This window comes from Pongo pygmaeus, chromosome 5, assembly GCF_028885625.2.
Source record: "Pongo pygmaeus isolate AG05252 chromosome 5, NHGRI_mPonPyg2-v2.0_pri, whole genome shotgun sequence".
Taxonomy (NCBI): domain Eukaryota; kingdom Metazoa; phylum Chordata; class Mammalia; order Primates; family Hominidae; genus Pongo; species Pongo pygmaeus.
In genome coordinates this window covers 57,656,425-57,683,538 of record NC_072378.2, presented here as the reverse complement: position 1 = coordinate 57,683,538, position 27,114 = coordinate 57,656,425, and the positions used below count along the sequence as shown (strand labels likewise).

Here is a 27,114-nt window from a genome sequence, read left to right as displayed (position 1 = left end):
AGTGCAGTGGCACAATGTTGGCTCACTGCAATCGCTGCCTCCTGGGCTCAAGCAATCCTCCCACCTCAGTCTCTGGAGTCACTGGGACTATGGGCAAATGCCACCATGCCCAGCTAATAATTGAATATTTTTTGGTAGTTACGGGGTTTCGCCATGTTGCCCAGGCTAGTTTCAAGTTCCTGAGCTCAAACAATCTGCCCACCTTAGCCTCCCAAAATGTAGGAATTACAAGTGTGAGCCACTACACATAGTTGAGAGTCATTTTGTAATAATAAAACAATTAACTCATTAGGAAGATCCACCAATTTGCACTTAATAACAGAGCACTAAAATACATGACACAAAGACTGACAGAAATTAAGGGAGAAATAGATGATTCAACAATCATAGTTGAAGACTTTAATAACTCACTCTCAACATAGATAGCAGATCAACTAGGAAGTAGAAAACAACACAATAAACTAACTAGAATCAAGAGACATCTATGGAACACTCCACCCAACAACACAATATACATTGTCCTCAAATGCACATGGAACATTCTCCAGGATAGATCATATGCTAGGCCATAAAATAATACATTTAAAAAAATAAAATCCATACAGAATAGATTATTTGACCAAAATGGAATGAACTTAAAAATCAATAACAGGAAAGAGTTTGGGAAACTCACAAGTATGTGGAAATTAAGTAACATACTTCTAAATAACAAATGGTTCAAAGAAGAAAGAAAAGAATAAAAGTATTCTGAGATGAATGAAAATAAAGACACAACATACCAAAACTGATGGGATGTAGCTAAAGCAGCACTTAGAGGAAAATTTATAACTATAAATGCCCATATTAAGAATGACAAATGTACGTGAAGTAATACCCATATTAATTAGCTTTATTTAGCCATTCTACAACATACATATATTTCAAATGTCATATTGTACACCATAAATATATGCAATCTTTGTCAATTTAAAAAATAAATCATTTTTTTAAAAGACAAAAGATCTCATGGCCAGGTGCAGTGGCTCACGCCTGTCATCCCAGCACTTTGGGAGGCCGAGGCGGGTGGGTCACCTGAGGTCCAGAGTTCGAGACTAGCCTGACCAACAACCAACATGGAGAAACCCTGTCTCTACTAAAAATACAAAATTAGCCAGGCATGGTGGCACATGCCTGTAATCCCAGCTACTCAGGAGGCTGAGGCAGGAGAATCGCTTGAACCCAGGAGGCAGAGGTTGCAGTGAGCCAAGATCGCACCATCGCACTCCGGCCTGGGCAACAAGAGTGAAACTCTGTCTCAAAAAAAAAAAAAAAAAAATCCCAAAGCTGGGTGTAGTGGCTTACACCAACCTGTAATCCCGGCACTTTGGGAGGCCAAGGTAGGTGGATGCTTGAGCTCAGGAGTTCGAAACCAGTTTGGGCAACATGGTGAAGCCCTGTCTCTACCAAAAAAATACAAAAATTAGCCAGGCATGATGGTGCACGCCTGTAGTCCCAGCTACTCAGGAGGCTGGGGTTGGAGGATCACATGAGTGCGAGAGGTTGAGGTTGTACTGAGCCAAGACTGCGCCACTGCACTCCAGCCTGGGCGACAGAGTGAGACCCTGTCTCAATAAATAAATAAATACCTAAACAAAAGACAGAAGATCTCTAATCAATAACCTAACATTCCACCCTTAACCCCGGGGGGAATAGCAAACAAAACCTAAAGCAAACAGAAGGAAGGAAATAGTAGAGAACAGAGCAAAAATTAATACAATAAAGAATAGGAAAGTAATAGAGAAAATCAATGACACCAAAAGCTGGTTCTTTAAAAAGATCAACAAATAGACAAACCTTTATCTTAGATTGGCCAAGAAGAATAGAAGACCTAAATTGCTAGATAAAACATGAAAGAGGGTTCATTTCTACCAACCTTGCAGAAATAAAAAAAGATTACAAAATACACAATGAACAACTGTACACCAACATATTAGATAACTTAGACAAGATGGACAAATTCCTAGAAAGACACAAGCTACCAAAACTGACTCAAGAAGAAATAGAAACTTTCATAGAAATATCACAAGTAGAGATTCGATCAGTAATCAAAAACTTACCCATGAAGGAAAGCTGAGGCCCAAGTGCCATGAATTCTTCACCAATGAATTCTACCGGACATGTAACAAAAAATTAATACAAATTCTTCACAAGCTCTTCCAAAAAGCAGAAGAACAGGAATATTTCCCAATTTTCTTTTCTTGTGATATCCTTTTCTGGTTTTGGGATTAGTAATATTGACCTCATTTTAATGAAGTCAATATATTTCAAAACATCATACTGTACACCATAAATATATGCAACTTATGAATTTATGTATAAAATAAAGTCAATATTACACTAATTACAAAACTAGAGAAGGATACCACAAAAAAAGAAAATTACAGACCAATATCTCTTCTAAATATAGACACGAAAATCCTCAGCAAAATACTACAAAACCAAATCCAGCAATATATACAAAGCATTATACACCATGACCAAGTGAAACTTCTCCGAGGAATGCAAGGCTGGTTTAGCATACAAAAATCTATTAATGTAATATATTTTATTCTATCAATAACAAATTAAAATTGCATGATCATCTTAATAGACGCAGATAAAGTATTTGACAAACTCCAACACCATTTTGTGATAAAAACAGTCAATAAACTAAGAAGAGAAGGAAACTTCCTCAACCTGATAAAGGACATCTATGAAAAACCCACAGCTACCATCATATTTAAAGACTAAATGCTTTCCCCCTAGGATCAGGAACAAGGCAAGGATGTCCTCTTTGAGGCTTCTATTCAACAATGAATTGGAGGTTCCAGCCAGGGCAATCAGGCAATAAAAAGATATGAAAGGCAGCCAGGCATGGTGGCTCATGCCTGTAATCTCAGCATTTTGGGAGGTCGAGGTGGACAGATCATCTGAGGTCAGGAATTTGAGAGCAGCCTGACCAACATGGTAAAACCCCGTCTCTACTAAAAATACAAAAAAATTAGCCGGACATGGTGGTGGGCGCCTGTAATCCCAGCTACTTGGGAGGCTAAGGCAGGAGAATTGCTTGAACCTGGGAGACGCGGAGGTTGCAGTGACCTGAGTTCATGCCATTGCACTCCAGCCTGGGCAACAAGAGCGAGACTCCATCTCAAAAACAAACAAACAAACAAACAAAAAGATATAAAAGGCATCCATATTGAAAAGGAAAAAGTAAAACTATTCATACATGACATAATATTGTATATAGAAAATCCCAGGGAATTAACTAAAAAAAAAAAAAAAACTAAGACCCAAAACAAGCTTCACAAGGCTGCAGGATGCAAGACTAATATATGAAAATTGGTCTGGCGTAGTGGCTCACGCCTGTAATACCAGCACTTTGGGAGGCCAAGGCAGGCGGATCACTTGAGATCAAGAGTTCAAGACCAGCCTGGCCAACATGGTGAAACCCCATCTCTACTAAAAATACAAAAATTAGCCAGGCCTGGTGGCACGTGCCTGTAACCCTAGCTACTCGGGTGGCTGAGGCAAGAGAACTGCTTGAACCCTGGAGGCAGAGGTTGCAGTGAGCCAAGATCATGCCACTGCACTCCAGCCTGGGCGACAGTGTGAGACAATGTGTCAAACAAACAAACAAAAAAACTAATATATGAAAATCAAATGTATTTCTAGTCACAATGAATAATCCAGAAGTGAAATTAAGAATTCCATTTATAATAGCATCAAAATAAATTTAAGAAAAGAAGTGCTAAATTTATACTCTGAAAAACTACAAAATATTGTTGAAAGAAATTAAAGATCTAAATAACTGGAAAAATATCCCATGTTCATGTGTCAGAGGATTTCACATCATTATATGACAAAATTCTCCACCTTGATCTATAAATTCAATGTCATCCCTATCCAAATCCCTATCAGAATAACTTCTTTGTAGATATTGACAAACGGGTTCTAAAATTCATATGGAACTGAAGGGGACCCAGAATAGCCAAGACAATCTTGTAAAAGATCAAGTAGGAGGACTCACCAGTTTTAAAACTTACTACAAAGCGATGGCAATCAAAACAGTGTCGTACCGGCACAAGGAGAGACATACACATCAATGTAATACAACTGAGAGTCCAGATATAAATCCATACATCCATGGTCAACTCATTTTTAGCAAGGGTGCCAAGACTGTCCAGTGGGAAAGAACAGTCTTTTCAACAAATGGTGCTGGGAAAACTGGACAGCCACATACAAATGAACGAAGCTGGAACTTAGCTCACACCATATACAAAATTATCTCATCCCAGCACTTTGGGAGGCCAAGGCAGATGGATCACAAGGTCAGGAGATCGAGACCATCCTGGTCAACATAGTGAAACCCCGTCTCTACTAAAAATAGAAAAATTAGCTGGGCATGGTGATGCATGCCTGTAATCCCAGCTACTTGGGAGGCTGAGGCAGGAGAATCACTTGAACCAAGGAGTCGGAGGTTGCAGTGAGCCGAGATCGTGCCACTGCCCTCCAGCCTGGCAACAGAGCAAGATGCCATCGCCAAAAAAAAAAAAAAATTATCTCAAAATGGGTCAAGGACCTAAATAAATGTAAGAGGTGAAAACTATAAAACTCTTTGGAGAAAACACAGAGGTACATCTTCGTGACACTGAATTTGGGAAACAATTTTTAGATAGGACATCGAAAGCACAAGCAACAAAATAAGAAATAAATTGCACTTCATCAAGATGTAAAACTTCTGTGCTAACCAGGCACAGTGGCTCATGCCTGTAATCCCACAACTTTGGGAGGCCAACACAGGCAGATTGCTTGAGCCCAGGATTTGAGACCAGCCTGGGCAACATGGTGAAATCCTGTCTCTACAAAAAATACAAAAATTAGCCAGGCATGGTGGTGCACACCTGTAGTCCCACCTACTCAGGAAGCTGAGGTGGGAGGATCACCTGAGCCTGGGGAGGTCAAGGCTGGAGTGAGCTATGATCGTGCCACTGCATTCCAGCCTGGGTGACAGAGCGAGACCCTGTCTCTAAAACAAAACAAAACAAAAAATAAAGAAAAAAAATTCTTTGCTTCAAAGAATACCATTGATAAAGAGAAGACAATGGAGAAAATATTTACAAATTATATATGTGGTAAAAGACTTGTATCCAGAATACAAAGAACTCTTACAACTCAATAATAAAAAGACAACCCAATTTAAAAATGGGCAAATGATCTGAATAGATATTTCTACACAGAAGATATATAAACAGCCAATAAGCACATGGAAATATGTCAAATATCATTCATCATCAGGTAAATGCAAATCAAAACCATGATGAAATACCACTTCACAACCACAAGGATAGCTAGAATTTAAAAATCAGGTAATAACTGGAGTTCACAAGAATGTGGAGAAATACTAAACCTAAAACACTGATGGTGGCAATATAAAAGGATGCAGCCATTGTGGAATGCCATTTGGCAGTTCCTCAAATGATTAAACATAGAGTTACCATATGACCCAGCAATTCCATTCCTAGATATATACTCAAGAGAAGTGCAAACATGTTCACTCAAAAATTTGTCTGTGAATGTTTATCACAGCATTATTCATAATAGCCAGTAGGTGGAAACAACTCAAATGTTCATTAACTGATGAATAGGTAAATAAAATGTGGTATGTTCATACATAATGGAGTATTATTCAGCCATAAAAAGGAATAAAATGCTGGATGCATACAACATGGATGAACCATCAAAACATGGTAAGTAAAATAAACCAGTCACAAATACCACATATTATATGATTCCATTCATATTAAGCATCCAGAAGAGGGAAATCTACATAGACAGAAAAGAGATTAGTGGTTGCTTATGGTTGTGGAGGGTTACATGAGGATAGGAGGATGATAGCTAAAGTGTACAAGGTTTCATTTTGTGGTGATAAAAAAAATTCCAAAATTGATTGTGGTGATAGTTGTACATATCTGTGAACATACTAAAAATCATGGAAGTGTACACTTTAAATGAGTGAATTGCATGGTGTGTGAATTATATTACAATAAATGTTTCAAAAAAAGAATTAGAGATTCCATGTATCACTTTTCCAGTGGTGACACCTTACAAAACTATGGTACCACATCCTAGCCAGGACATTGATAGTACTACAGTCAAGATATGCCAGGTTTGACCCACAGACCCTGGCCAAGCGACAGATGAAAAAAATGTACGTAGACACAGGTTTTTTGATCGGGCCTGCAGCTAGGGGACCGGGCTGCTCATAGACACCGAGGAGGGTGCTGTATATAGTCACAGCAGCTGTAGTCCCAACAAGCCTTCACTGCAGGCATTTATTTAGTACAGATTTAATGACAAAGGCTTTGAGTCAACACAACTTGTGGGTAATTAACATGGTCACCCCCTCCCCACTGAGAGAGCAGTCCTGCCTGCCGATGATTAAAGGCCAGGTTCCAAGGCCTAAGTAAACTAATTATCTAGATCAATTCTCTTATACTTTCTTGTTATCTACCCTGGGAGAATTCAACTGCCTTCAGCCAAATTTTTTTTAGAAGCTTTTGCAAAACCTCCCAGCCTTCCAAGAAGGTTTGTGGTTCTCCTATAATTTTTATAACTTTTCCCACCACCCTGACCAATCTCCTACGTCTGCCCCTTTTCCTGTTTTTTTGCATCAGGTTTTGTTGAATGAAGAGTACAGATGTGTGCAGCAACAGGCTTGTTAGGCATAGTGGTCACTGCTTGTATTCTGGCTTTGCATCCTAGAATTAGTAACAAGACAAACATGAGTATAATCAGTAACATTCTTTTCCAATGAATGAGTGACATGTAGTGTTACTTGGCACCTCAGTTCAATGTGTGCCGTTACTAAGGAACCCCAATGGGGGTATGTTAACCCCTTCCAGCCAAGCAATTACATTACTAGAGGCTGGGAAGTGAGTGTCTGCCCAGGTAACAGGGCGGAAGAAAGGCAGATTTAGAAGATGGACCCAATAGAGTGTAGCAGGTACTGGTTGCAGGCAGAGTGAGAGAATTTAAAAAGGTTAATAAAGCATAGCAAGGAACAAATTATCTGGAGTGAATGGTGTCTGTGTCCGGGGCAGGATTCGCTCAGTCTTCTGACTTGTCTTCTTCAGCATTACATCTGGGGCCTGTGTCAGCCTGTGTCATCTGAGGAAGCCACACTGTCCAGGGCTGTGGGTCCTGTAGAGCCATTTTCTTTATTTCTGGTACCGGGTTGGGTCCTAGCCACACTATGGTAAGGTTTGATGCGTCTTGCTGGAATCCAAAGAGAACCTGAGGGGGTGTGAATACAAGCATATCCTCTTCCACATGTTAGCAATTCATTTGGACCACACCATACATTACTATTTACATCTTTCCATAAAACTGCAGGTTTTATGTCTTGAGACATTTTAGAAAAGTGCTTTTCTATAGTTGATTGAAATTTATCATGTAAGAAATTAAGGGTAAATAAGGGTTGTGCTAGTAGTGTTGCAGGGTCCTTATTCATATTCCATCTTTTTTGTTTTCTGAGCATATTTTTAAGGGTGGAGTGGACATATTCTACTATGGCCTGTCCTTGGGGGTTATACAGGATGCCTGTGGAAGGTTGGATAGTCCACGTGTGATAAAATTGTTAAAATTGTGAGCTGGCATAAACTGGACCATTATCAGTTTTAATTTTTGTGGGCTGCCCCATAAATGCAAAAGTTAAGAGAAGATGTTTAATAACATATTGGGTGGACTCTCCAGGAAAAGCATGCATGCTAATTGAGAAATGGTATCCATGGATACATGTACCTATCTTAGTTTTCCAAATTCAGGGATGTGAGTAACATCTGTTTGCCATAACTGATTAGGTTCTAGTCCTCTAGGGTTAACACCTGTTGAAGGAGGGGACATGCCTGTGAACTGGCAATCTGGGCACTGCAGGATAATTTGTTTAGCTAGTCTTTGGGTAAGTTTAAATTGTTTAGTTAAGTTTCTCCAATTTTGGTGGAAAAATTGATGCGATTGGGTGTCTTGGTCAAGTAGTGACATCATAACTTGCAGGTCTGCTTGTTCATTGCCATAAGCCAATGGTCCAGGCAGTGAGCTGTGGGCTCCAATATGTGTGATAAAAATAGGATGTGTACTTGACCTAGCGATTGTTAAAGCTGAAGAAAAAGTGCACACAGGGTGGGCTCGAGAGTGGACTTAATGAGGGCTGTTTCAAGGTTCTACAGTAAATAAACAGAGTAAGCACAGTCACTAACAGTATTGATGGGCTGAGTGGAAAAAGTTTCCAGGGCCAATATTAAGGCTCTAACCTTAGCTGAGTGCTAGTAAATCCAGAACAAATGAGGGAATTATGTGGTTTCCACCAAATTGCCGCTTTTCCATTTTTACCAGAGCTGTCAGTAAAAAGTGTTAAACGCATTGGGTATGGGTGAGTGAACTACTTTTGTAGGCACAACTACAGTAGTATGAGATAAGAACTGAATTAGTTTGTCAGCAGGAAGGGCATGCTCTATATGGCCTGTGTAATCAGAGAGTGCCATTTGAAGATCTAGAGATAGGGGCAATACTGCTTCGAATTGTTTTTTGCTCAAAGGAATTCTGATGTCATCAGGGTCATAACCTAGCAACTGACTGTATCATCTGCGGCCAGAATAGATGACTTTACTAACTAGCTGGATATAGGGAGATAGAGTTTTAGTTCTGGTATGTGAGCAAAAAACCCATTCTAGGAAGCACAGCCCTGGGGCCATCTGTCCTATTAATACTGTTGGGGAATGTTTAGCAGGAAAAACAAACAATTGAACTGAAATTTTGGGTCTATGTGATCTATGTGCCTCTGAGAAATAGCTTGCTCTATTTCCTTAATTTCCCTTTTTGCTGCAGGAGTTAAATACCTGACACTCTAGGGCTATGTTGTCCTTTAGGATACAAAACAGGTTTTGTAACTTATCAGTAGTTATGCCCAAGGTGGGGTGAAGCCAATTAATATCACCTAGTAATTTTTGATAATCATTTAAGGTGTGTAAGTTGCTAGTATTTAATTTAAACTTTTGAGGTCTTACTGACTGGGAAGTTAGTATGTATCTAAGATATTTCCAAGGGGAGGACATTTGTACTTTTTCAGGTGCGATGACTAAACCTCTTAACTGTGTATTCTTTACGACAGAGGCATATAAACTTAAAAGTACTGGTTCCATTGGGGCTGCTAGTAAAATATCATCCATAAAAGAATACTCTTGCAACTAGGAAATTCTTTTCTAATGGGGAGCAAAGCCTGATTCACATGATACTGACACATGGTAGAACTGTTCAGCATTCTTTGAGGAAGTACTTTCCAATGAAATCAGCAAGCTGGCCTTTCATTATTGATAGCTGGTATTGTAAATGCAAATTTTTCTCTGTCCTGTTTTGCAAGGGGAATAGTATAAAAGCAGTCTTTTAAGTCAATAACGACTATAGGCTAATCTTGAGGAATCGCTGCAGGGGAAGGGAGGCCCTGTTGAAGGGGCTCCATAGGTTGCAAATTAGCATGATAGCCTGTAAGTCATGTAGAACGTCTCCATTTACCAGAGCTTTTGGGAATGATGAAAATGGGCGATTTCCAAGGGCTGTTTGATGGTTCTATGTGGCCGGCTTTTAATTGCTCCTCAACTAATTCATGAGCTCTTTGTAATTTCTCTCCCTTTAAAGGCTACTGTTCTACCCAAATAGGATTTTGAGAGAGCCACGTTAGGGGTAGGGGAGGAATAACAGTGGCCATTATTAGAAAGAGGTCTGCAGAGTGACCTCAATTAGCCCTTTCATAAATGGGCTAGTGGCTCCGTTTTTTCTAATGCTTTTTCTTATCTCTTTATAAGCGTCAAAAGTAACAGGTTCATACACCAGATTGCCTTGTTGATCTTGCATTACCGGGCAGGCTAAGAGCTCCCCTTCTAATGCTGCTTGCCTAAGACAGGGTCCCATAGCTGTAGCGTATCCCTTGTCTTTTTTTCCAATTTATTGGAGGAGGGGGCTCAGGAAAAAACTGTTTCCTCTTTGGTATTTCTGCCCATTAATGGTGGGGCTGAGGGAGAAGGAGGCGGTAAGGTAGGTGATGGTTCCTCCTTTCTTCCCTTTTTAGGCTCTTCTGTGTAGAGTGGGACCAAAGCAGCCATAACTAAAGCCCATAATGTTAGAGATGTTACTGGGACCCACTGCCCTTGTGCATGATGTTGTTTAAGATTTCTCCCCTCTTGTTCCCAGAGCTCTACGTCTAGCGTACCTTCTTCCAGGAACCATGGGTTATGGGAAACAACAGTTTGCATTAGGTCCCTTAATTGAGCCTGCAAAACTGAGGCTCCACTAGCTTTAAGCAGCTGTTTCAATACTTTTACATACTGTTGCTGTTGAACTGATAACTATTGTCCCATGATGAAACCCTGGCCTGAACAATTCCCTCAAACTTAGAAATCCTGAGAGGGCATCAATGACTGTGACTTTCTGACTGCGCTGTCTCTTCACCTTCGTTTTCGAGGGTTCCATTGCAATCTGTGGCAGTGTTCCTCACAAAGGGCACCAAATGCCGGGTCTGACCCTGGTCGAACTACGGATGAAAAAATGTACGCAGACACAGGTTTTTTGCCTGGGCCCGCAGCTAGCGGACCAGCCTGCTCATAGACACCAAGGAGGGTGCCATAAAGAGTCACAGCAGCCCCAACAAGCCTGCGCTGTGGGCATTTATTTAGTACAGATTTAATGACAATGGCTTTGAGTCAACACAACTTGGGGTAATTAATATGGTCGCCCCACCCCTCCCCCGCCCATGGAGAGAGCAGTCCTGCATGCGGATGATTAAAGGCCAGGTTCCAGGCCTAAGTAAACTAACTTATCTAGATAAACTCTCTTACACTTCCTTGTTGTCTACCCCGAGAGAATTCAGCTGCCTTCAGCCAAATTTTCTTTCGAAGCTTTTGCAAAAACTCCTGGCCTTCCAAGAAGGTTTGCATTTTTCCTATAATTTTTGTAACTTTTCCCACCACCCAGACCGATCTCCTACAAAGATACAGAATGTTTCTATCACCAGAAGGATCTCTTCTGTTGTCCTTTTATAGCCATAACTTCTCTTCTAGCCCTGCTTCCTCCTTAATTATTACCTAGCACTAATGAGTTTTCCATTGCTATTATTTTTGTCATTTCAATAACGTTATATGTGAGAAAACATCTTAAATGGTCCATTTTCAAGGCATGATAAATCTATGCACTGGCAGCCAGCCTGCGGATGTAACAAACTACACGGCTCACGCTCCTAGAAAGTCATGATAAGTGAACAGAATGTAGAGGAAGGGTCAGCCCATCAAAGGGAAGAAAGTTTCATTATTGTGAAATCGAAACTTAAGCAGGGAAGGGGACAAGGGTATAAACTTATAAGGTAGATAATGAAACTTAGGTGACTGGGCAGATTGTAACCCCATAGTACTTGATCAATGAGGAACTAGGGGAGGGACTTGCAGGCTAGGAGATAAATTACATGCTGAAGCTGCCCCAAGTATGCCTGCCTACCAGACATCCAATCTTGCAAGACCACTATTAAAAGTCTCACTTTCACTGTTCTCTGTGCCTCTGAGTCCATTCTTTGGGTTTGGATGGGTGAGCCTGTTTCTCACATTATATAACTGAAATAATACAGTATGTAACCTTTTGGGGATGGCTTTTTTCACTCAATAATTTTCTGGAGATTCTTCCAGGTTATTTCATGTAACAATAGTTGTTTTGTTTTTTTTTTTTTTTTTTTGCTGAGTAGCATTCCATGGTATGGATGTACCACAGTTTAACTATTTACATGTTGAAGGACATCTAGGTTGTTTCCCGATTTTAACTATTACAAAGCTGCTATGAACTTTCATGTACAGGTTTTTCTGTGAGCATAAGATTTCATTTCTCTGGGAGAAATACCCAAGACTGCAATTCCTGGGTCATAGGGTTTAACATGTTTACTTTTTAAAGAAACTGCCAAACTGTTTTCCAAAGTTGCTGCACCATTTTACATCCCTGCCAGCAGTGTATGAATGATCAAATCTCTCCAGATCCTTGCCAGCATTTGGTGTTACCAGAATGTAGAGGAAGGCTAGAAAACAATATTTAAAACATAGATCAAAGAACCTAAGAAGTAATACAGTCAGGACTGTTTGGTATAGGAGAAAACAGTCCCACCTATTCAATAACTTTTGAACTTATGATACAGCAATCACTGTTCACGAGTTCAGCTTGATTCGTACTAATAGAATAAAATAATGCCAAGTAGTTTTTTTTAAATCATAGCTTACAGTCTTCACTGTGATCATAAAATGGAATCATGTAGAAAGCAAATGAACCTGGAAGTGGTACCAGGAATGTGTGTCACATAATTCCAAAGATCCAGAATCTCTTTATTTTCCTTTCCTCTTCTTCTTGCCTCTGGATCCTGACACTTTCAAATCAAAATGTCCAATTTTTTTTCCTCTGAGGATAGAGCTTGATTATCTACCACAAAGGTCCCAGATATTAGAATCTCAAAGAACTCTTTTCTTTTCATGAGTGTATTATGAGAGTTGTGTGTGAGAGAGAGATTGTGTGTGTACTTCCTGGGATATTCTAGCTTAAAGCAGCAAAAGCAAAACACAAGTCAGTGGGACACTTGTTTAAAGAATGTCTATGTGCAGCCAACAAATATCAGTCATAACAATCCTAAAGACATTCCTATTCAAGTGAAGGATAAAATAAACATATTTGTAACCACTACTATTATTTCTGAAGTCATAAGCAATGCTATGAGATAAGAAAAAGAATACTAGTCATAAATGTTAGAGGAGGTAAAATGATCATTATTTGAAAGAGAAACTTTTTCCTCTACCCGGAAAACCCACTTGAATCAAAAAAGTAATTTGGACACTTAAAAAGGAATACATAAATATATGTTTTCTATATAGCAATAGTCAACTATAAAAATAAAATAATGTCCCATTTATAGTAGCAACATGTAAAACAAGAACATATAAAATACACAGAAATTAAATTAGTAAGTGTGTAGGGCCTACCTGAAAAATGCAAATATTTACTGAGGAGAAAGAAAAAGCATATGTTAAGCTGACCTTGTTATTGGATTGAAAAAATAAGTTCTGTAAAGATATAACTTCTCCCCAGATTTGAAAATTACTTAAGTATAATTCCAATCAAAATCTTGTTTTTTGTTTTTTGTTTTTTTCTTTTGTGAGACAGAGATTTACTCTTGTTGCCCAGTCTGCAGTGCAACAGCATGATCACGGCTCATCGCATCCTCCGCCTCCCAGGTTCAAGCAATTCTCCTGCCTCAGCCTCCCGAGTAGCTGGGATTACAGGCATGTACCACCATGCCCGGCTAATTTTGTACTTTTAGTAGAGACGGGGTTTCACTGCGTTGCCCAGGCTGATCTCGAACTCCTGACCTCAGGTGATCCGCCCACTTCGGCCTCCCAAAGTGCTGGGATTACAGGCGTGAGCCACTGCACCCGGCCAATCTTAAGAGTATTTTAAGGGTGAAGGAAATTAGGGAAGACCAGTCAAAATGACTGTAAAATTTTCTGGACTAAGGTATGAAAACAGTCAAAATATTCTTGAAAAAGAATATTGAATAATGATTAACTATCAGATGTTATAATTTATCACACATTTCTGGTAATTAAGACAGTGTAATGGTAGGATTAAAGCAATAATTTATTTCATTTCTCTCAATTTTTTGTTTTGCTAAAATGAATAAAAATAAATTAGTAAGTCCCAAAGGCAGCAGTAGAGATTTTTCTTGGCGTCACTATCCAGGTAATTAATATGACCAGGACTGTCTGGGATAGTAAGAAGTTGTATAATACTAATGACTACCATTTATAGAATGATTACTCCATGCCAGGTGCTGTGCCACGCATATTACATATATAAATTCGTTTAATCTATGCAACAGCTTTGTAAGATATTATCTAGTATTATATCCATTAGACAGCTGAGAAAGCTTTGGGAGACAAAAGTAGGTGGAGAAGTAGTAATTTATTTCAGAGGGCAAAGGCAGCAAACCAGTCTGCCCCAGGGAACCTAGAAAGGACTCAGAACTATGACACTGCATACAATGACTGATGGAGGTAAGGTGCCACTTAACAAAAAGGCTGAAAGACTCCATACACACATCTCCACATATCTACTCACAAGACATTCTCTGCATTAAGTTCAAAGGATTCACCCATGGCCCAGGACATCATGTGCAGTTGCGAGCATCAGTGACAGCTGAAAACAGAATTCATTTTATGTCTATTTTTAACAAGTCAGTTCCAGCCCCCTTTTGTCTGTCCTCTATGCAAACATTATCAGCCAGGAAAACCAAGGAAACTTGTGAAGAACCACTTAGCATAAACCATAAGACTCAGTATCAGACTGTTATGTAGCTATCCCAACAAAACAAATGCCCTTCTACCCAATGACTCCCAGTGAAGCTTCCCAGGGAACAGGTTAAATAAAAAATAGTTTTTAATAAAACTATTATTTTCAGAGGATAAATCAAAGGCATCCAGAGATAAGCATAGTATTAAATGAAAAAGGAAACAATCAGAAAACAAGAAACAGCTCTTGGAAATTAGAATTTTTTTCTTTTTTTTTTAGATGGAGTCTCACTGTTGCCCAGACTGGAGTGCAGAGTTGAGATCTTGGCTCACTGCAACCTCCATGTCCTGGGTTCAAGCAATTCTCCCACTTCATCCTCCTGAGTGGCTGGGATTACAGGTATGCACCACCACGCCTGGCTATTTTTTTTTTTTTTTCAGTAGAGACAGGTTTTCACCATGTTAGCCAGGCTGGTATTAAACTCCTGACCTCAAGTGATGCCCCCACCTCGGCCTCCCAAAGTGCTGAGATTACAGGCATGAGCCATTGCACCCAATGAGAAATTAGAATAGCTGCAATTTTAAATGGCTGGAAGTTATACATTTAAGGAAATTTCCCAGACACCGAAAAAAGAAATATGTATGGATTTTAATTGTAGTGAAAAGACAGGACATGTATTCAGTCCACAACTGAATTCCCAGAATAACTCAAATTCAAAGATAAAAACTAGAGAGGAGAAAATCATATAGAAACTACATAAAAATAAAATTTCTCTGAATTGAAGAACACAGGTATTCAGTTCGAAAGGGTCCATTGTGTACTCAGCACAATGAATGAAAAAGATGCACAACCAGCCTGGGCAATGTAGTGAGACTCCGTCTCTACCAAAAAATAAAATGTTAGCCAGGTGTGGTGGTGTGAGCCTATAGTCCCAGCTACTTGGGAGGTAGAGGTGGGAGGATTGCTTGAGCCCAGGAGGTCGAGGCTGCAGTGAGCTGTGATCACACCACTGCACTCCAGCATGGGTGACAGAACAAGACTCTGACTCAAAAAAAAAAAAAAAAAAAAGCAACACAACAGGCATTTTCATCAAATTCTAGTCTATCAGATTAAAACACTAAAACAGCCTCGAGAAGTATGGGAAGACAGCTTCTGAATAAAATGAGAATCAGAGTTGCATTAGGCTTCTGATTAGCAACACCAGATATACCTCTTTGGTATGAGCACATTGGTAGGTAGCCTTACCCTCTTTCTCCTTCTCCTCTGAGACAGCAAACAATGCAACAAGGAAAAATTAGGAACAAAATATAGAAGATTAAAAAAAATTGCCCCATTTTTTTTTCAGCAAGTAGGTCACATAAATCCTGCAGAGTCAAAAGGAAAAGCAATTAAAATTAAGAAAATGCAAAGAGAATATCAAAGTCCCTTATGAACAGCAAATCTAAGAGTATCAGCAAAACGATACTTCCTGAAAAGGAGGAACTCACCAGGAAATGCAAAATCTTCAACCCAAAAATCTAACAACTGAGTGAGCACAGAGCTGTGGAAGCTGAGCTTCAGCAGAAGTCATGAGGATGGAATGCAGAGAGAAAAAGCACAGAGAATATCTAGAGGGCTCTTAGCAGCACATCTCAGAAAGGTCCAGCAAAAACATACTGAGGTGAAAAGCTCACATGAAGATGCAGGTGCTGAAGGGCCTGGGGAGTGCAGGGCTGGTGACAGAAGCTCTTCCAGATTCATCTTGGATCAGAGAACCAGAGAGAACAGGGATACACACACAAAAATTTCCCAGAAAAGCCACATCTGCCAGAATCAGTGGTCTCTATGACAATAAATAGAAGGCTTTTGGAACATTTAAAGCCTGGAAGAAAACCCCCGGGCCTCCCACCATCCACGAATCCACCTGCAAACTGCTGGTCCAGGAAACTCCAATTCACTAAAATATGTGTTCAAGAAATTCTGTGGCACAGCATCAACACAAAGATTTTATAAGAAAAAATGTGAGAAAGCTGCAAAATTGGACGAATGCATGAAAAACATTCACAAGAAAAATGTTGTCATTGAAGAGACGAAAATGCTGACCATACATCTACCACAGAGTAAAATTCTTAATGAAATGTTCACCTCTATATAGGAAAACACACAGGCAGAACTCATGCATTAGTTAAGGTTTGTTGGAGCACTCTGGCTGCACTACCTTTGGACTGAAAATATCCTTCCTATTCAGAGAACACAAAAATATTCATCAGTTTATTTTTATTTTATGACTTCAACTTTTATTCTTTATTCCATCTTTAATTTTTTCTAGAATTTTCTTTGAGGTAGGAATACAACTTAAATTTTTCTCATACACCAACTATATATTTTGGAATGGGGAAACATGCATCTTCAAAGAAACCATTATGCATGCTTATTTGACTGGTAGAAATTCTCGGGTTTGATGCATCACTGTTACACAGGGTGGAATCTGCATCAGCTTCTTTAGCAAGCCTGTTGCTCCCTTAGGGGAGCCCAGCAGTGTTACTGATGTCTTACACAGCACATGTCTCTATGTGCTCACCACCAGGGAGGTTGCAGATTCTCCAACAAAATCCAAATCTAAGGTGCTTTGTTTCAGGTACCTGTAATATCTTAAAAAGCAATTTTTTTAAAAAAAGGGCCAATTCATAGTATTGTTTTATAGTATTTGAAATATTTGTAAGTTGTTTTTGTATCTACTAGGTGTTTTTGCTTAAAAATAAAAATTGTTAATAATAGCTATTATTATTTAGAAATAACATAATCTGCCAGGCACAGTGGCTCACGCCTGTAATCCCAGCACTTTGGGAGGCTGAGGCAGGCAGATCGCTTGAGGTCGGAAGTTTGAGACCAGCCCGGCCAACATGGTGAAACCCCGTCTCAACTAAAAATACAAAAATTAGACAAGTGTGGTGGCGCGCACCTGTAATCCAAGTTACTCAGGAGGCTGAGACGGGAGAGTTGCTTGACCGTGGGAGGAGGTTGCATTGAGCCGAGATTGTGCCACTGCACTCCAGCCTGGGGAACAGAGCAAGATTCCGTCTCAAAAAAAAAAAAAAGAAATAACATAATCTATTAAGAGAATTCCAGCATAGAAAAAAGTTAAATTATTTTACATTTATCTCATGTGATTTTAAACATACTTTTACTGGGAAAATTTTAAACACAAAGTAAAACAAACCCCTCCCTTCCACACACAAATACTCAACAACCAGCTTAAAAAATTATCCACAATTCTATCATTTTTCTGGTAATATTTGTTGATTACTTATTAAGTGTCTAACAACTTCCCAAGTCTGCTTTACCTCATTCAAGAATGCAAAAAATCAAAAGAGCTAGGTCAGAGGCAGAATAACTATGAAACTTAATTGAAGGGGTACCTTCCAAAAAAGGAACCACAGAAATATCTCTTCACATTTATATATTTTTGTTAAATTTCCAATTTTTTTTTTTTTTGGAGACAGAGTCTTGCTCTGTCGCCCAGGCTGGAAGGCAGTGGTGCGATCTCGGCTCACTGCAACTTCTACCTCCCAGGTTCAAGTGATTCTCCTGCCTCAGCCTCCCGAGTAGATGGGACTACAGGCACATGCCGCCACGCCCGGCTAATTTTTTGTATTTTAGTAGAGATGGGATTTCACCATGTTGCCCAGGCTGGTCTCAAACTCCTGAGCTCAGGCAATCCGCCCACCTCGGCCTCCCAAAGTGCTAGGATTACAGGTGTGAGCCACCATGCCCGGCCACAAAAATATTTTACCATAGTCAGTTAAGACTACCATCTGTTTCCATTTCAGCTGCACCTTCTGTGTACTTTCCCTTCCTGTTGTAACCATATAGTGGCAGTAGACATTTCTGAGCTCTTGTTAAAGAGTGACTGGGATATATTTGTGTATTTTGAAATTTCTTCCATGTATAGTTAAACTATTGCTGCCCATCTCAGTTGGGAAGTCTTCTAGGAATACTTTGAATGGTCAATTCAAACAATATTTAAGAGCAGTCACTCCACAGAAAATTGAAATGCTCTCAAATCTTGTAGTTCAGATGTGACTCTTAATAGGAGTTTCCCCACATGTGATAATAATCCTAAAAATTATATTAATTAGTCACAGTTGAGAATTGGAAAGAAATCTATGTAAACTGTCAAAAATAAAAAAGCAAATTTCCATCAACTGTGCTAGAGGATACTGTCAATTACCCTTCTACACCTCTATAGAAAAGGATATTAGAGAATTGTCAAATGGAGACAATCAATGCATATAAAACCAAAAGAAAACTAGGGGCCAGGCAGTAATCTGGCTCATGCCTGTTATCCTAGAACTTTTGGAGGCCAAGGTCGGTGGATTGCTTGAGCTCAGGAGTTTGAGACCAGCCTGGGCAACATGGTGAAACCCTGTCTCTATAAAAACATACAAAAATTAGCCCAACGTGGTGGCATGTGCCCGTGGTCCTAGCTACTCAGGAGACTGAGGTGGAAGGATCTCTTGAGCCCAGGTGGTGGAGGTTGCAGTAAGCCAAGATCGCACCATTGCACTTTAGCCTGGGCAATGCAGTGAGACCCTGTCTAAAAAAAAAAAAGAAAACCTAGGAAAAAATAATTAAAAATAATTATAGAGCTATAATTAATAAAAAGATCATGTCTTTTTCACCTCTATGTTTTGTGATATTGTTAACTTTTAAATATTGCGAAGATTGTAATGATTTATTTTCTTAAACTAAATGAATCCAAAATCTCCTTAAGCTGATAAGCAACTTCAGCAATGTCTCAGGATATAAAATCAATGTACAAAAATCACAAGCATTCTTATACACTAATAACAGACAAACAGAGAGCCAAATCATGAGTGAATTCCCATTCACAATTGCTTCAAAGAGAATAAAATACTTAGGAATCCAACTTACAAGGGATGTGAAGGACCTCTTCAAGGAGAACTACAAACCACTGCTCAAGGAAATAAAAGAGGATACAAACAAATGGAAGAACATTCCATGCTCATGGGTAGGAAGAATCAATATCATGAAAATGACCATACTATCCAAGGTAATTTATAGATTCAATGCCATCCCCATCAAGCTACCAATGACTTTCTTAACAGAATTGGAAAAAACTACCTTAAAGTTCATATGAACCAAAAAAGAGCCCGCATCGCCAAGTCAATCGTAAGCCAAAAGAACAAAGCTGGAGGCATCACACTACCTGACCTCAAACTAGACTATAAGGCTACAGTAACCAAAACAGCATGGTACTGGTACCAAAACAGAGACATAGATCAATGGAACAGAACAGAGCCCTCAGAAATCATGCCGCATATCTACAACTATCTGATCTTTAACAAACCTGAGAAAAACAAGCAATGGGGAAAGGATTCCCTATTTAATAAATAGTGCTGGGAAAACTGGCTAGCCATATGTAGAAAGCTGAAACTGGATCCCTTCCTTACACCTTATACAAAAATTAATTCAAGATGGATTAAAGACTTAAATGTTAGACCTAAAACCATAAAAACCCTAGAAGAAAACCTAGGCATTACCATTCAGGACATAGGCATGGGCAAGGACTTCATGTCTAAAACACCAAAAGCAATGGCAACAAAAGCCAAAATTGACAAATGGGATCTAATTAAACTAAAGAGCTTCTGCACAGCAAAGGAAACTACCATCAGAGTGAACAGGCAACCTACAAAATGGGAGAAAATTTTCGCAACCTACTCATCTGACAAAGGGCTAATATCCAGAATCTACAATGAACTCAAACAAATTTACAAGAAAAAAACAAACAACCCCATCAAAAAGTGGGCAAAGGATATGAACAGACACTTCTCAAAAGAAGACATTTATGCTGCCAAAAGACACATGAAAAAATGCTCATCATCACTGGCCATCAGAGAAATGCAAACCAAAACCACAATGAGATACCATCTCACACCAGTTAGAATGGCAATCATTAAAAAGTCAGGAAACAACAGGTGCTGGAGAGGATGTGGAGAAATAGGAACACTTTTACACTGTTGGTGGGACTGTAAACTAGTTTAACCATTGTGGAAGACAGTGTGGCAATTCCTCAAGGATCTAGAACTAGAAATACCATTTGACCCAGCCATCCCATTACTGGGTATATACACAAAGAACTATAAATCATGCTGTTATAAAGACACATGCACACATATGTTTACTGAGGCACTTTTCACAATAGCGAAGACTTGGAACCAACCGAAATGTCCAACAATGATAGACTGGATTAAGAAAATGTGGCATATATACACCATGGAATACTATGCAGCCATAAAAAATGATGAGTTCATGTCCTTTGTAGGGACATGGATGAAATTGGAAATCATCATTCTCAGTAAACTATCGCAAAGGCAAAAAACCAAACACCGCATGTTCTCACTCATAGATGGGAATTGAACAATCAGAACACATGGACACAGGAAGGGGAACATCACACTCTGGGGACTGTTGTGGGGTGGGGGGAGGGGGGAGGGATAGCATTAGGAGATATATCTAATGCTAAATGACGAGTTAATGGGTGCAGCACACCAGCATGGCACATGTATACATATGTAACTAACCTGCACATTGTGCACATATACCCTAAAACTTAAAGTATAATAAAAAAAAAATTTCAAATCATTTCTAATGGTATATTCACAATTTTATGGGATTATTTTTTAGTGTGCCAAATTCAATAATCAACAGGCCCCATAAAACCTGAAACTAGGCTGAATGTGGGGGCTCACATCTGTAATCCCAGCATTTTGGGAGGCTGAGGCAGGATGATCACTTGAGTCTAGGAGTTTGAGAGCAGCCTGGGCAACAGAAGACCCTGTCTCTACAAATAATTTAAAAATTAGCTGGGCATGGTGGCATGTGCCTGTAGTCCCAGCTACTTGGGACACTGAGGCAGGAGGATTGCCCAAGTCTGGAAGTTCAATGCTGCAGTGAGCCGTGACTGTGCCACTGCACTCCCGCCTGGGCAACAGAGTAAGACCCTGTCTCAATAGATAAATAAATAAATAAATAACTAGAACCATTCAAGATGCAATTATTATCCTTGTTGAAAGATGGATAAATTAATACTCAGAGATATCAATCAACTCTCCCAGGCCATCTTGATATTAAAAGGTGGAACATGGCCAGGCACAGTGGCTCATGCCTGTAATCCCAGCACTTTGGGAGGCCGAGGTGGGTGGATCACGAGGTCAGGAGATTGAGACCAGCCTGGCCAACACAGTGAAACTCCGTCTCTACTAAAAATACAAAAATTAGCTGGGCGTGGTGGCACGTGCCTGTAATCCCAGCTACTCAGGAGACTGAGGCAGGAGAATCGCTTGAACCAGGGAGTTGGAGGTTGCAGTGAGCCGAGATCGCGCCATCGTACTACAGCCTGGTGACAGAGCGAAGACTCTGTTTCAAAAAAAAAAAAAAAAAAGGCGGAACATAATTTAAAATCACATATTTCAGGCCAGATGCAGTGGTTCGCACCTGTAATCCCAGCACTTTGGGAGGCCAAAGCAAGAGGATCACCTGAGGCCAGGAGTTCAAGACCAGCCTGGGCAACAGGGCAAGAGCCAGTTTCTATAATAAAAATAAATAAATAAATAAATAAATCACATTTTCAGTTCCCAAACATTCAATAATAATTTTGGTTATCTGTTCATAATTTTGGTTAACTGTGACCCTGGCAGTTGACTAAACCTCTTGAAATGTCAGTTTTATTACCTACAAAACAAAGAGACCCTATTAGATCATCTTTTAGTTGCCCTTTCATAACCAGGCCAGTGGCAGCTACCTTGAGCTCAGTAACAGATGGAGGGCACAGACTCATTATAACCTTAAACTATCCTGAACAAAGTGGGGAGCCAGTAAAAGCTTTTCAGTAGAGGAGAAATACGTTAGACTTCATAGACTAGCTAACCAACCACCCATTCCCAATTCTTTCTCCCTTGCCTATTTCTAATACAGAAGCTATGAGGTAAAAGCCCACATCCCAACATTCCCTTGCAGTGAGTATGGCCATGCTGACACAGTTCTGGCCAGTGAAATATAAGTCTGCTTGGAAAAGCTTCTGGCAAAGCTTTTGACTTTTTGATGAATACACAGGGCTTGATCCAGGCCTTGCCACGTTGTCTTAAATCGAGCATCCCTAAAACTGTGCCAGGCATCCTGCAATTATGAGGGAAAGACCAAAACCACCCCAGATAACACAACAATGACACTATTGAGCTACTCAAGCAAAGACTGTAGCCATCTCTAGATTTGCTATACAAGATTATAAATCTGTTTAAGTGATTTGACTTTCTTGTTGTCTGAATGTCTTCCTAATAAAAATTATATAAAAATAAATGTAAACTTTAGAATAGTCAATCCTTAGTATGAAGGATATATTAGTATTAACAAGGGGCAAGAATGAAGGCAGAGAGACTTGTTAGAAAGTTATTATATTACTCTAAGCAAGAAAAATAATGACTTGAACCAAAATAACTACAGTAGGAGAGGTGGAAGAGACAGGGCAAGGTGGATGAAGAAAAGGTTTCAAATATCTTCTACACTTCTAGTTTGAGCATCAAGGGAAATGGTTGGGCCATTTTTCAAAGCAGATATGATGAGAGATGAATAAATTCAGCTTTGGACCTATTCAGTTTAAAATGCCTATGGAACAACAATGTGAAACTGATGAAAAAGACAGTTGACTATGGATCCTGAAGTCAACAGTAAGGTCTAGATTGGTGAAACTTGGTTTTGAGAGTAACTATCATATAGGGTAGTGCTGTCTAATACAACTATACTGCAAGCCACATATGTATTTTTTTTTTTTTTTTTTAGATAGAGTCTCGCTCTCGCCCAGGCTGGAGTGCAGTGGCGCGATCTCGGCTCACTGTAAGCTCCGCCTCCTGGGTTCACGCCATTCTCCTACCTCAGCCTCCCAAGTAGCTGGGACTACAGACGCCCACCACCACACCAGCTAATTTTTCATATTTTTAGTAGAGACGGGGTTTCACCGTGTTAGCCAGGATGGTCTCAATCTCCTGACCTTGTGATCCGCCTGCCTCGGCCTCCTAAAGTGCTGGGATTACAGGCATGAGCCAATGTACCTGGCCCACATATGTAATTCTGAAATAGAAATACAGTGATTATTTTATTTAACCCAATATATCCAAAATATTATTTCAACATATTATCAATATAGTTATTAAATGTGAAAATTTGCATGTTAAGTCTTTAAAATTTAATGTGTATTTCACACCTACGGCACATCTCAATTCCTGTTTTCTTCATACTTGATTTGTATATACATTTCATAAAATTCAGATGACAAAGTAGACTCACAAACCCAAATTGTTCCAAACATAGCTATCATTTTCTTTTATTTTTCATATCCACACTGAAAAAAATCCCATTCATCTTTTTCAAAATAATTGATTTGACTTTGGACCAAAAGCATGTAAGTTTGAAAACATTTGCCTAAGTTGGGTAAATTCAATAAATCTTATGTAAGCTCAGTATTGTTAACACTGACTTCAGAGTTACTGAGTATACTGAAAAGCAACCCTAAATTTAATCAATAAAGCATTTTAAAATTTTTTCTTATTTTTTACAGTAAATTTACATGACATTATCAAATACAATGAAAACTTCAAACTTACTGACTCATGTTAGAAAAATGAGTAAAATTAATCATACTGATTTTTATTTTTAGAAGTTTTGATTTCAATATAAACTCTAGTACTTGTCTAGGACAGGCACAAGTAAGCTTCTTCCTATCCTCGGAGCTTCAAATTTGGATCACTCATATGCCATAGGATATTGGGTAGAAAAATTAAACTGCCATTTTTGGTTTTTGATTATTAAATATCTGGCTAGAATTCCTGTTATTGGAAGAAAATCTTGGAGTTAACAGTACAGTAAGTTTTGTAGAGCTCTTCCACAATATGACCAACTCACAGGGTATATAAGATCACTAAATTCATCTCTTAATTCTTTCCACAATCCTATAAGCTGGTGTTGATTTGTACCATGTGCACTTATACAATGAGCACTTAATTGTAACCAACAAGTGAAAATTTGTTGTAGAGACCATTTAAAAATCTGAGCATAAATATTTTCAAACCATATCATTTAGTGGAATGAAGAAATGACAGAAACATCAAGTTTGTTTTAAAATTCTAATGAAATCTGGTTTTTTTTTTACCTAACTTAGCTGGAGTGCCATTTATTGTAACAGAAAATGTTTTTTTTCTCATCTAGCTGAAACTGTTATAACATACATAGAGATTTTAAAAGCTGCATGAGATGGGCACGGTGGCTCACCCCTGTAATATCGGCATTCTGGGAGGCTAAGGCGGGTGGATCACTTGAACCAGGGAGTTCGAGGCCAGCCTGGGCATCATGGGGAAACCCTGTCTCTATCAAAAATACAAAAACTAGCCGATTATGGTGGCATGTGCCTGTAATCCCTACTACTTGGGAAGCTGAGGTAGGAGGATCGCTTGAGCCTAGAAGCAGAGGTTGCAGTGAGCCATGATCATGCCACTGCCTGGGCAACAAAGAAACACCCTGTCTCAAAATATAATAATAATAATAATAATAATAATTTAATTATAAAAAAACAGTTGCATAAATTTGCCTTTTTTTTTTTTTGACTTGGAGTCTCGCTCCGTCGCTCAGGCAGGAGTGCAGTGGTGTGACTTTAGCTCACTGCAACCTCTGCCTCCCAGGTTCAAGCAATTCTCCTGTCTCAGCCTCCTGAGTAGCTGGATTACAGGCACCTGCCACCATGCCTGGCTAATTTTTGTATTTTTAGTAGAGGCAGGGTTTCACCTTGTTGGTCAGGCTGGTCTCGAACTCCTGACCTCAGGTGATCCACCTGCCTCGGCCTGCCAAAGTGCTGGGATTACACGTGTGAACCACTGCACCTGGCCATAAATTTGACTTTTGGGGCCATAAATTGAAATTATTTCTTCATAATTTTTAAGTCCTATGAGACTCAATGTAGTATGTTAGTTGGGTAGTTTCTCAAATTATGAAACTGTTCTAAAACTACAGAAATGTACTTATGATTTTTCAGATTTAGAATCAATTAATCTTTAATATTGCTAGGTCCTATATTCTAAGAGCAATTGTTTGGTTCTTAACTAAAGGCCTTGTACTTTTTTTTTTTTTTTGAGACAAAGTCTCGCTCTGTCGCCCAGGCTGGAGTTCAGTGGTGTGATCTCTGCTCACTGCAACCTCCACCTCCTGGGTTCAAGTGATTCTCCTGCCCTAGCCTCCCGAGTAGCTGGGACTACAGGTGCGTGCCACCACACCCAGCTAATTTTTTGTATTTTTAGTAGAGATGGGGTTTCACCATATTAGCTAGGATGGTTTTGATCTCCTAACCTCATGATCCACCTGCCTCAGCCTCCCAAAGTGCTGGGATTACAGGCATGAGCCACCGCGCCCAGCAAGGCCTTGTACTTTTTAATAAAACATCTTATTTAGGCTTTTATTTGTAATTTTCTAACAATTTCTTCAACTGAAATAATTTCACATTTATCCATTTAAAACTAGTTCTCGGCCAGGCATGGTGGTTCATGCCTATAATCCCAGCACTTTGGGAGGCCAAGGCAGGAAGGCTGCTTGAGCCCAGGAGTCTAATACCAACCTGGGCAACATGGCAAAACCCCATCTCTACAAAAAGATATAAAAACTAAGTGGGTGTGGCAGCATGTACCTGTATTCCCAGCTACTCAGGGGGCTGAGGTGGGAGGACTGCTTGAGCCCAGGAGAAAGAGGCTGCAGTGAGCCGCTGCAGTCCAGCCCGGGTGACATAGCAGGACCCTCCCCTCTCATCCAAAAAAAAAAAAAACCCTAATTCTTTCATGCAAGAATCTCAGCTATTTTGCTGAGCATGGTGGCTCACTCCTGTAATCCCAGTATTTTGGGAGGCTGAGGCAGGCGGATCACCTGAGGTCAGGAGTTTGAGACCAGCCTGGCCAACAAGGTGGAACCCCATCTCTATTAAAAATACAAAAAATTAGCTGGGCATGGTGGCAGACGCCTGTAATCCCAGCTACTTGGGAGGCTGAGGCAGGAGAATCGCTTGAACCCAGGAGGTGGAAGTTGCAGTGAGCCGAGATTGCACCACTGCACTCCAGCCTGGGTGACACAACGAGACTCCGTCTCAAAAACAAACAAAAAAAAAATTAGCCAGGCGTGGTGGCACACTCCTGTAATCCTAGCTACTCGGGAAGCTGAGGCAGGAGAATCACTTGAACCCGGGAGGCGGAGGTTGCAGTGAGCCAAGATTGCACCATTGCACTCCAGCCTGGGTGACACAACGAGACTCTGTCTCAAAAAAAAAAAAAAAAAAAAAAAACTCAGCTATTTTACATCTGGCCAAACTTACAACCTTAGTTCCTTCTAAAATTGTTTTTAAAAATTCTTGTTATTTCTGATTTTAGGTGACTAAATTTCATTGATTCTTTTTGGCATATGAAATATAATTTACCCAATTCATTTTGCATCTGCTGAAGTCTCAATTTTCCTACTTTGTTTCTTAAATAGCAGCTTGTTTTGCTCTGCCACAGCGAACTGCAATTGCCATTCATTGTCAAATCTGCAACATACCTTCTTTGAGTCTGTTTACTGTTCCAGTTGTACTATTCTGCATCTCCACTTGATTCTTTTTCAGTATGCCTTCATTTTAAATTTAAAAATTTGCTCATATTCATGTGTAAACTA

At 39.6% G+C, this 27,114-nt stretch overlaps 1 long non-coding RNA gene across 2 annotated transcripts; it reads right to left on the bottom strand.

The window, feature by feature from the left end:
- Positions 1–2,154: 2,154 nt before the first annotated feature.
- On the bottom strand, positions 2,155–27,106 carry LOC129038916 (uncharacterized). 2 transcript variants are annotated; one of them, XR_010126722.1, is made up of 3 exons: positions 27,001–27,106; positions 23,426–23,505; positions 2,155–14,286 (listed from the first exon to the last, which is right to left on the bottom strand). It is a non-coding gene; the product is annotated as an uncharacterized LOC129038916 (long non-coding RNA). The 2 variants fall into 2 exon arrangements; XR_010126721.1 differs by lacking the exon at positions 23,426–23,505 and adding an exon at positions 15,625–17,439 and having other exon boundaries at positions 27,001–27,070.
- Between the last annotated feature and the right edge of the window lie 8 nt (positions 27,107–27,114).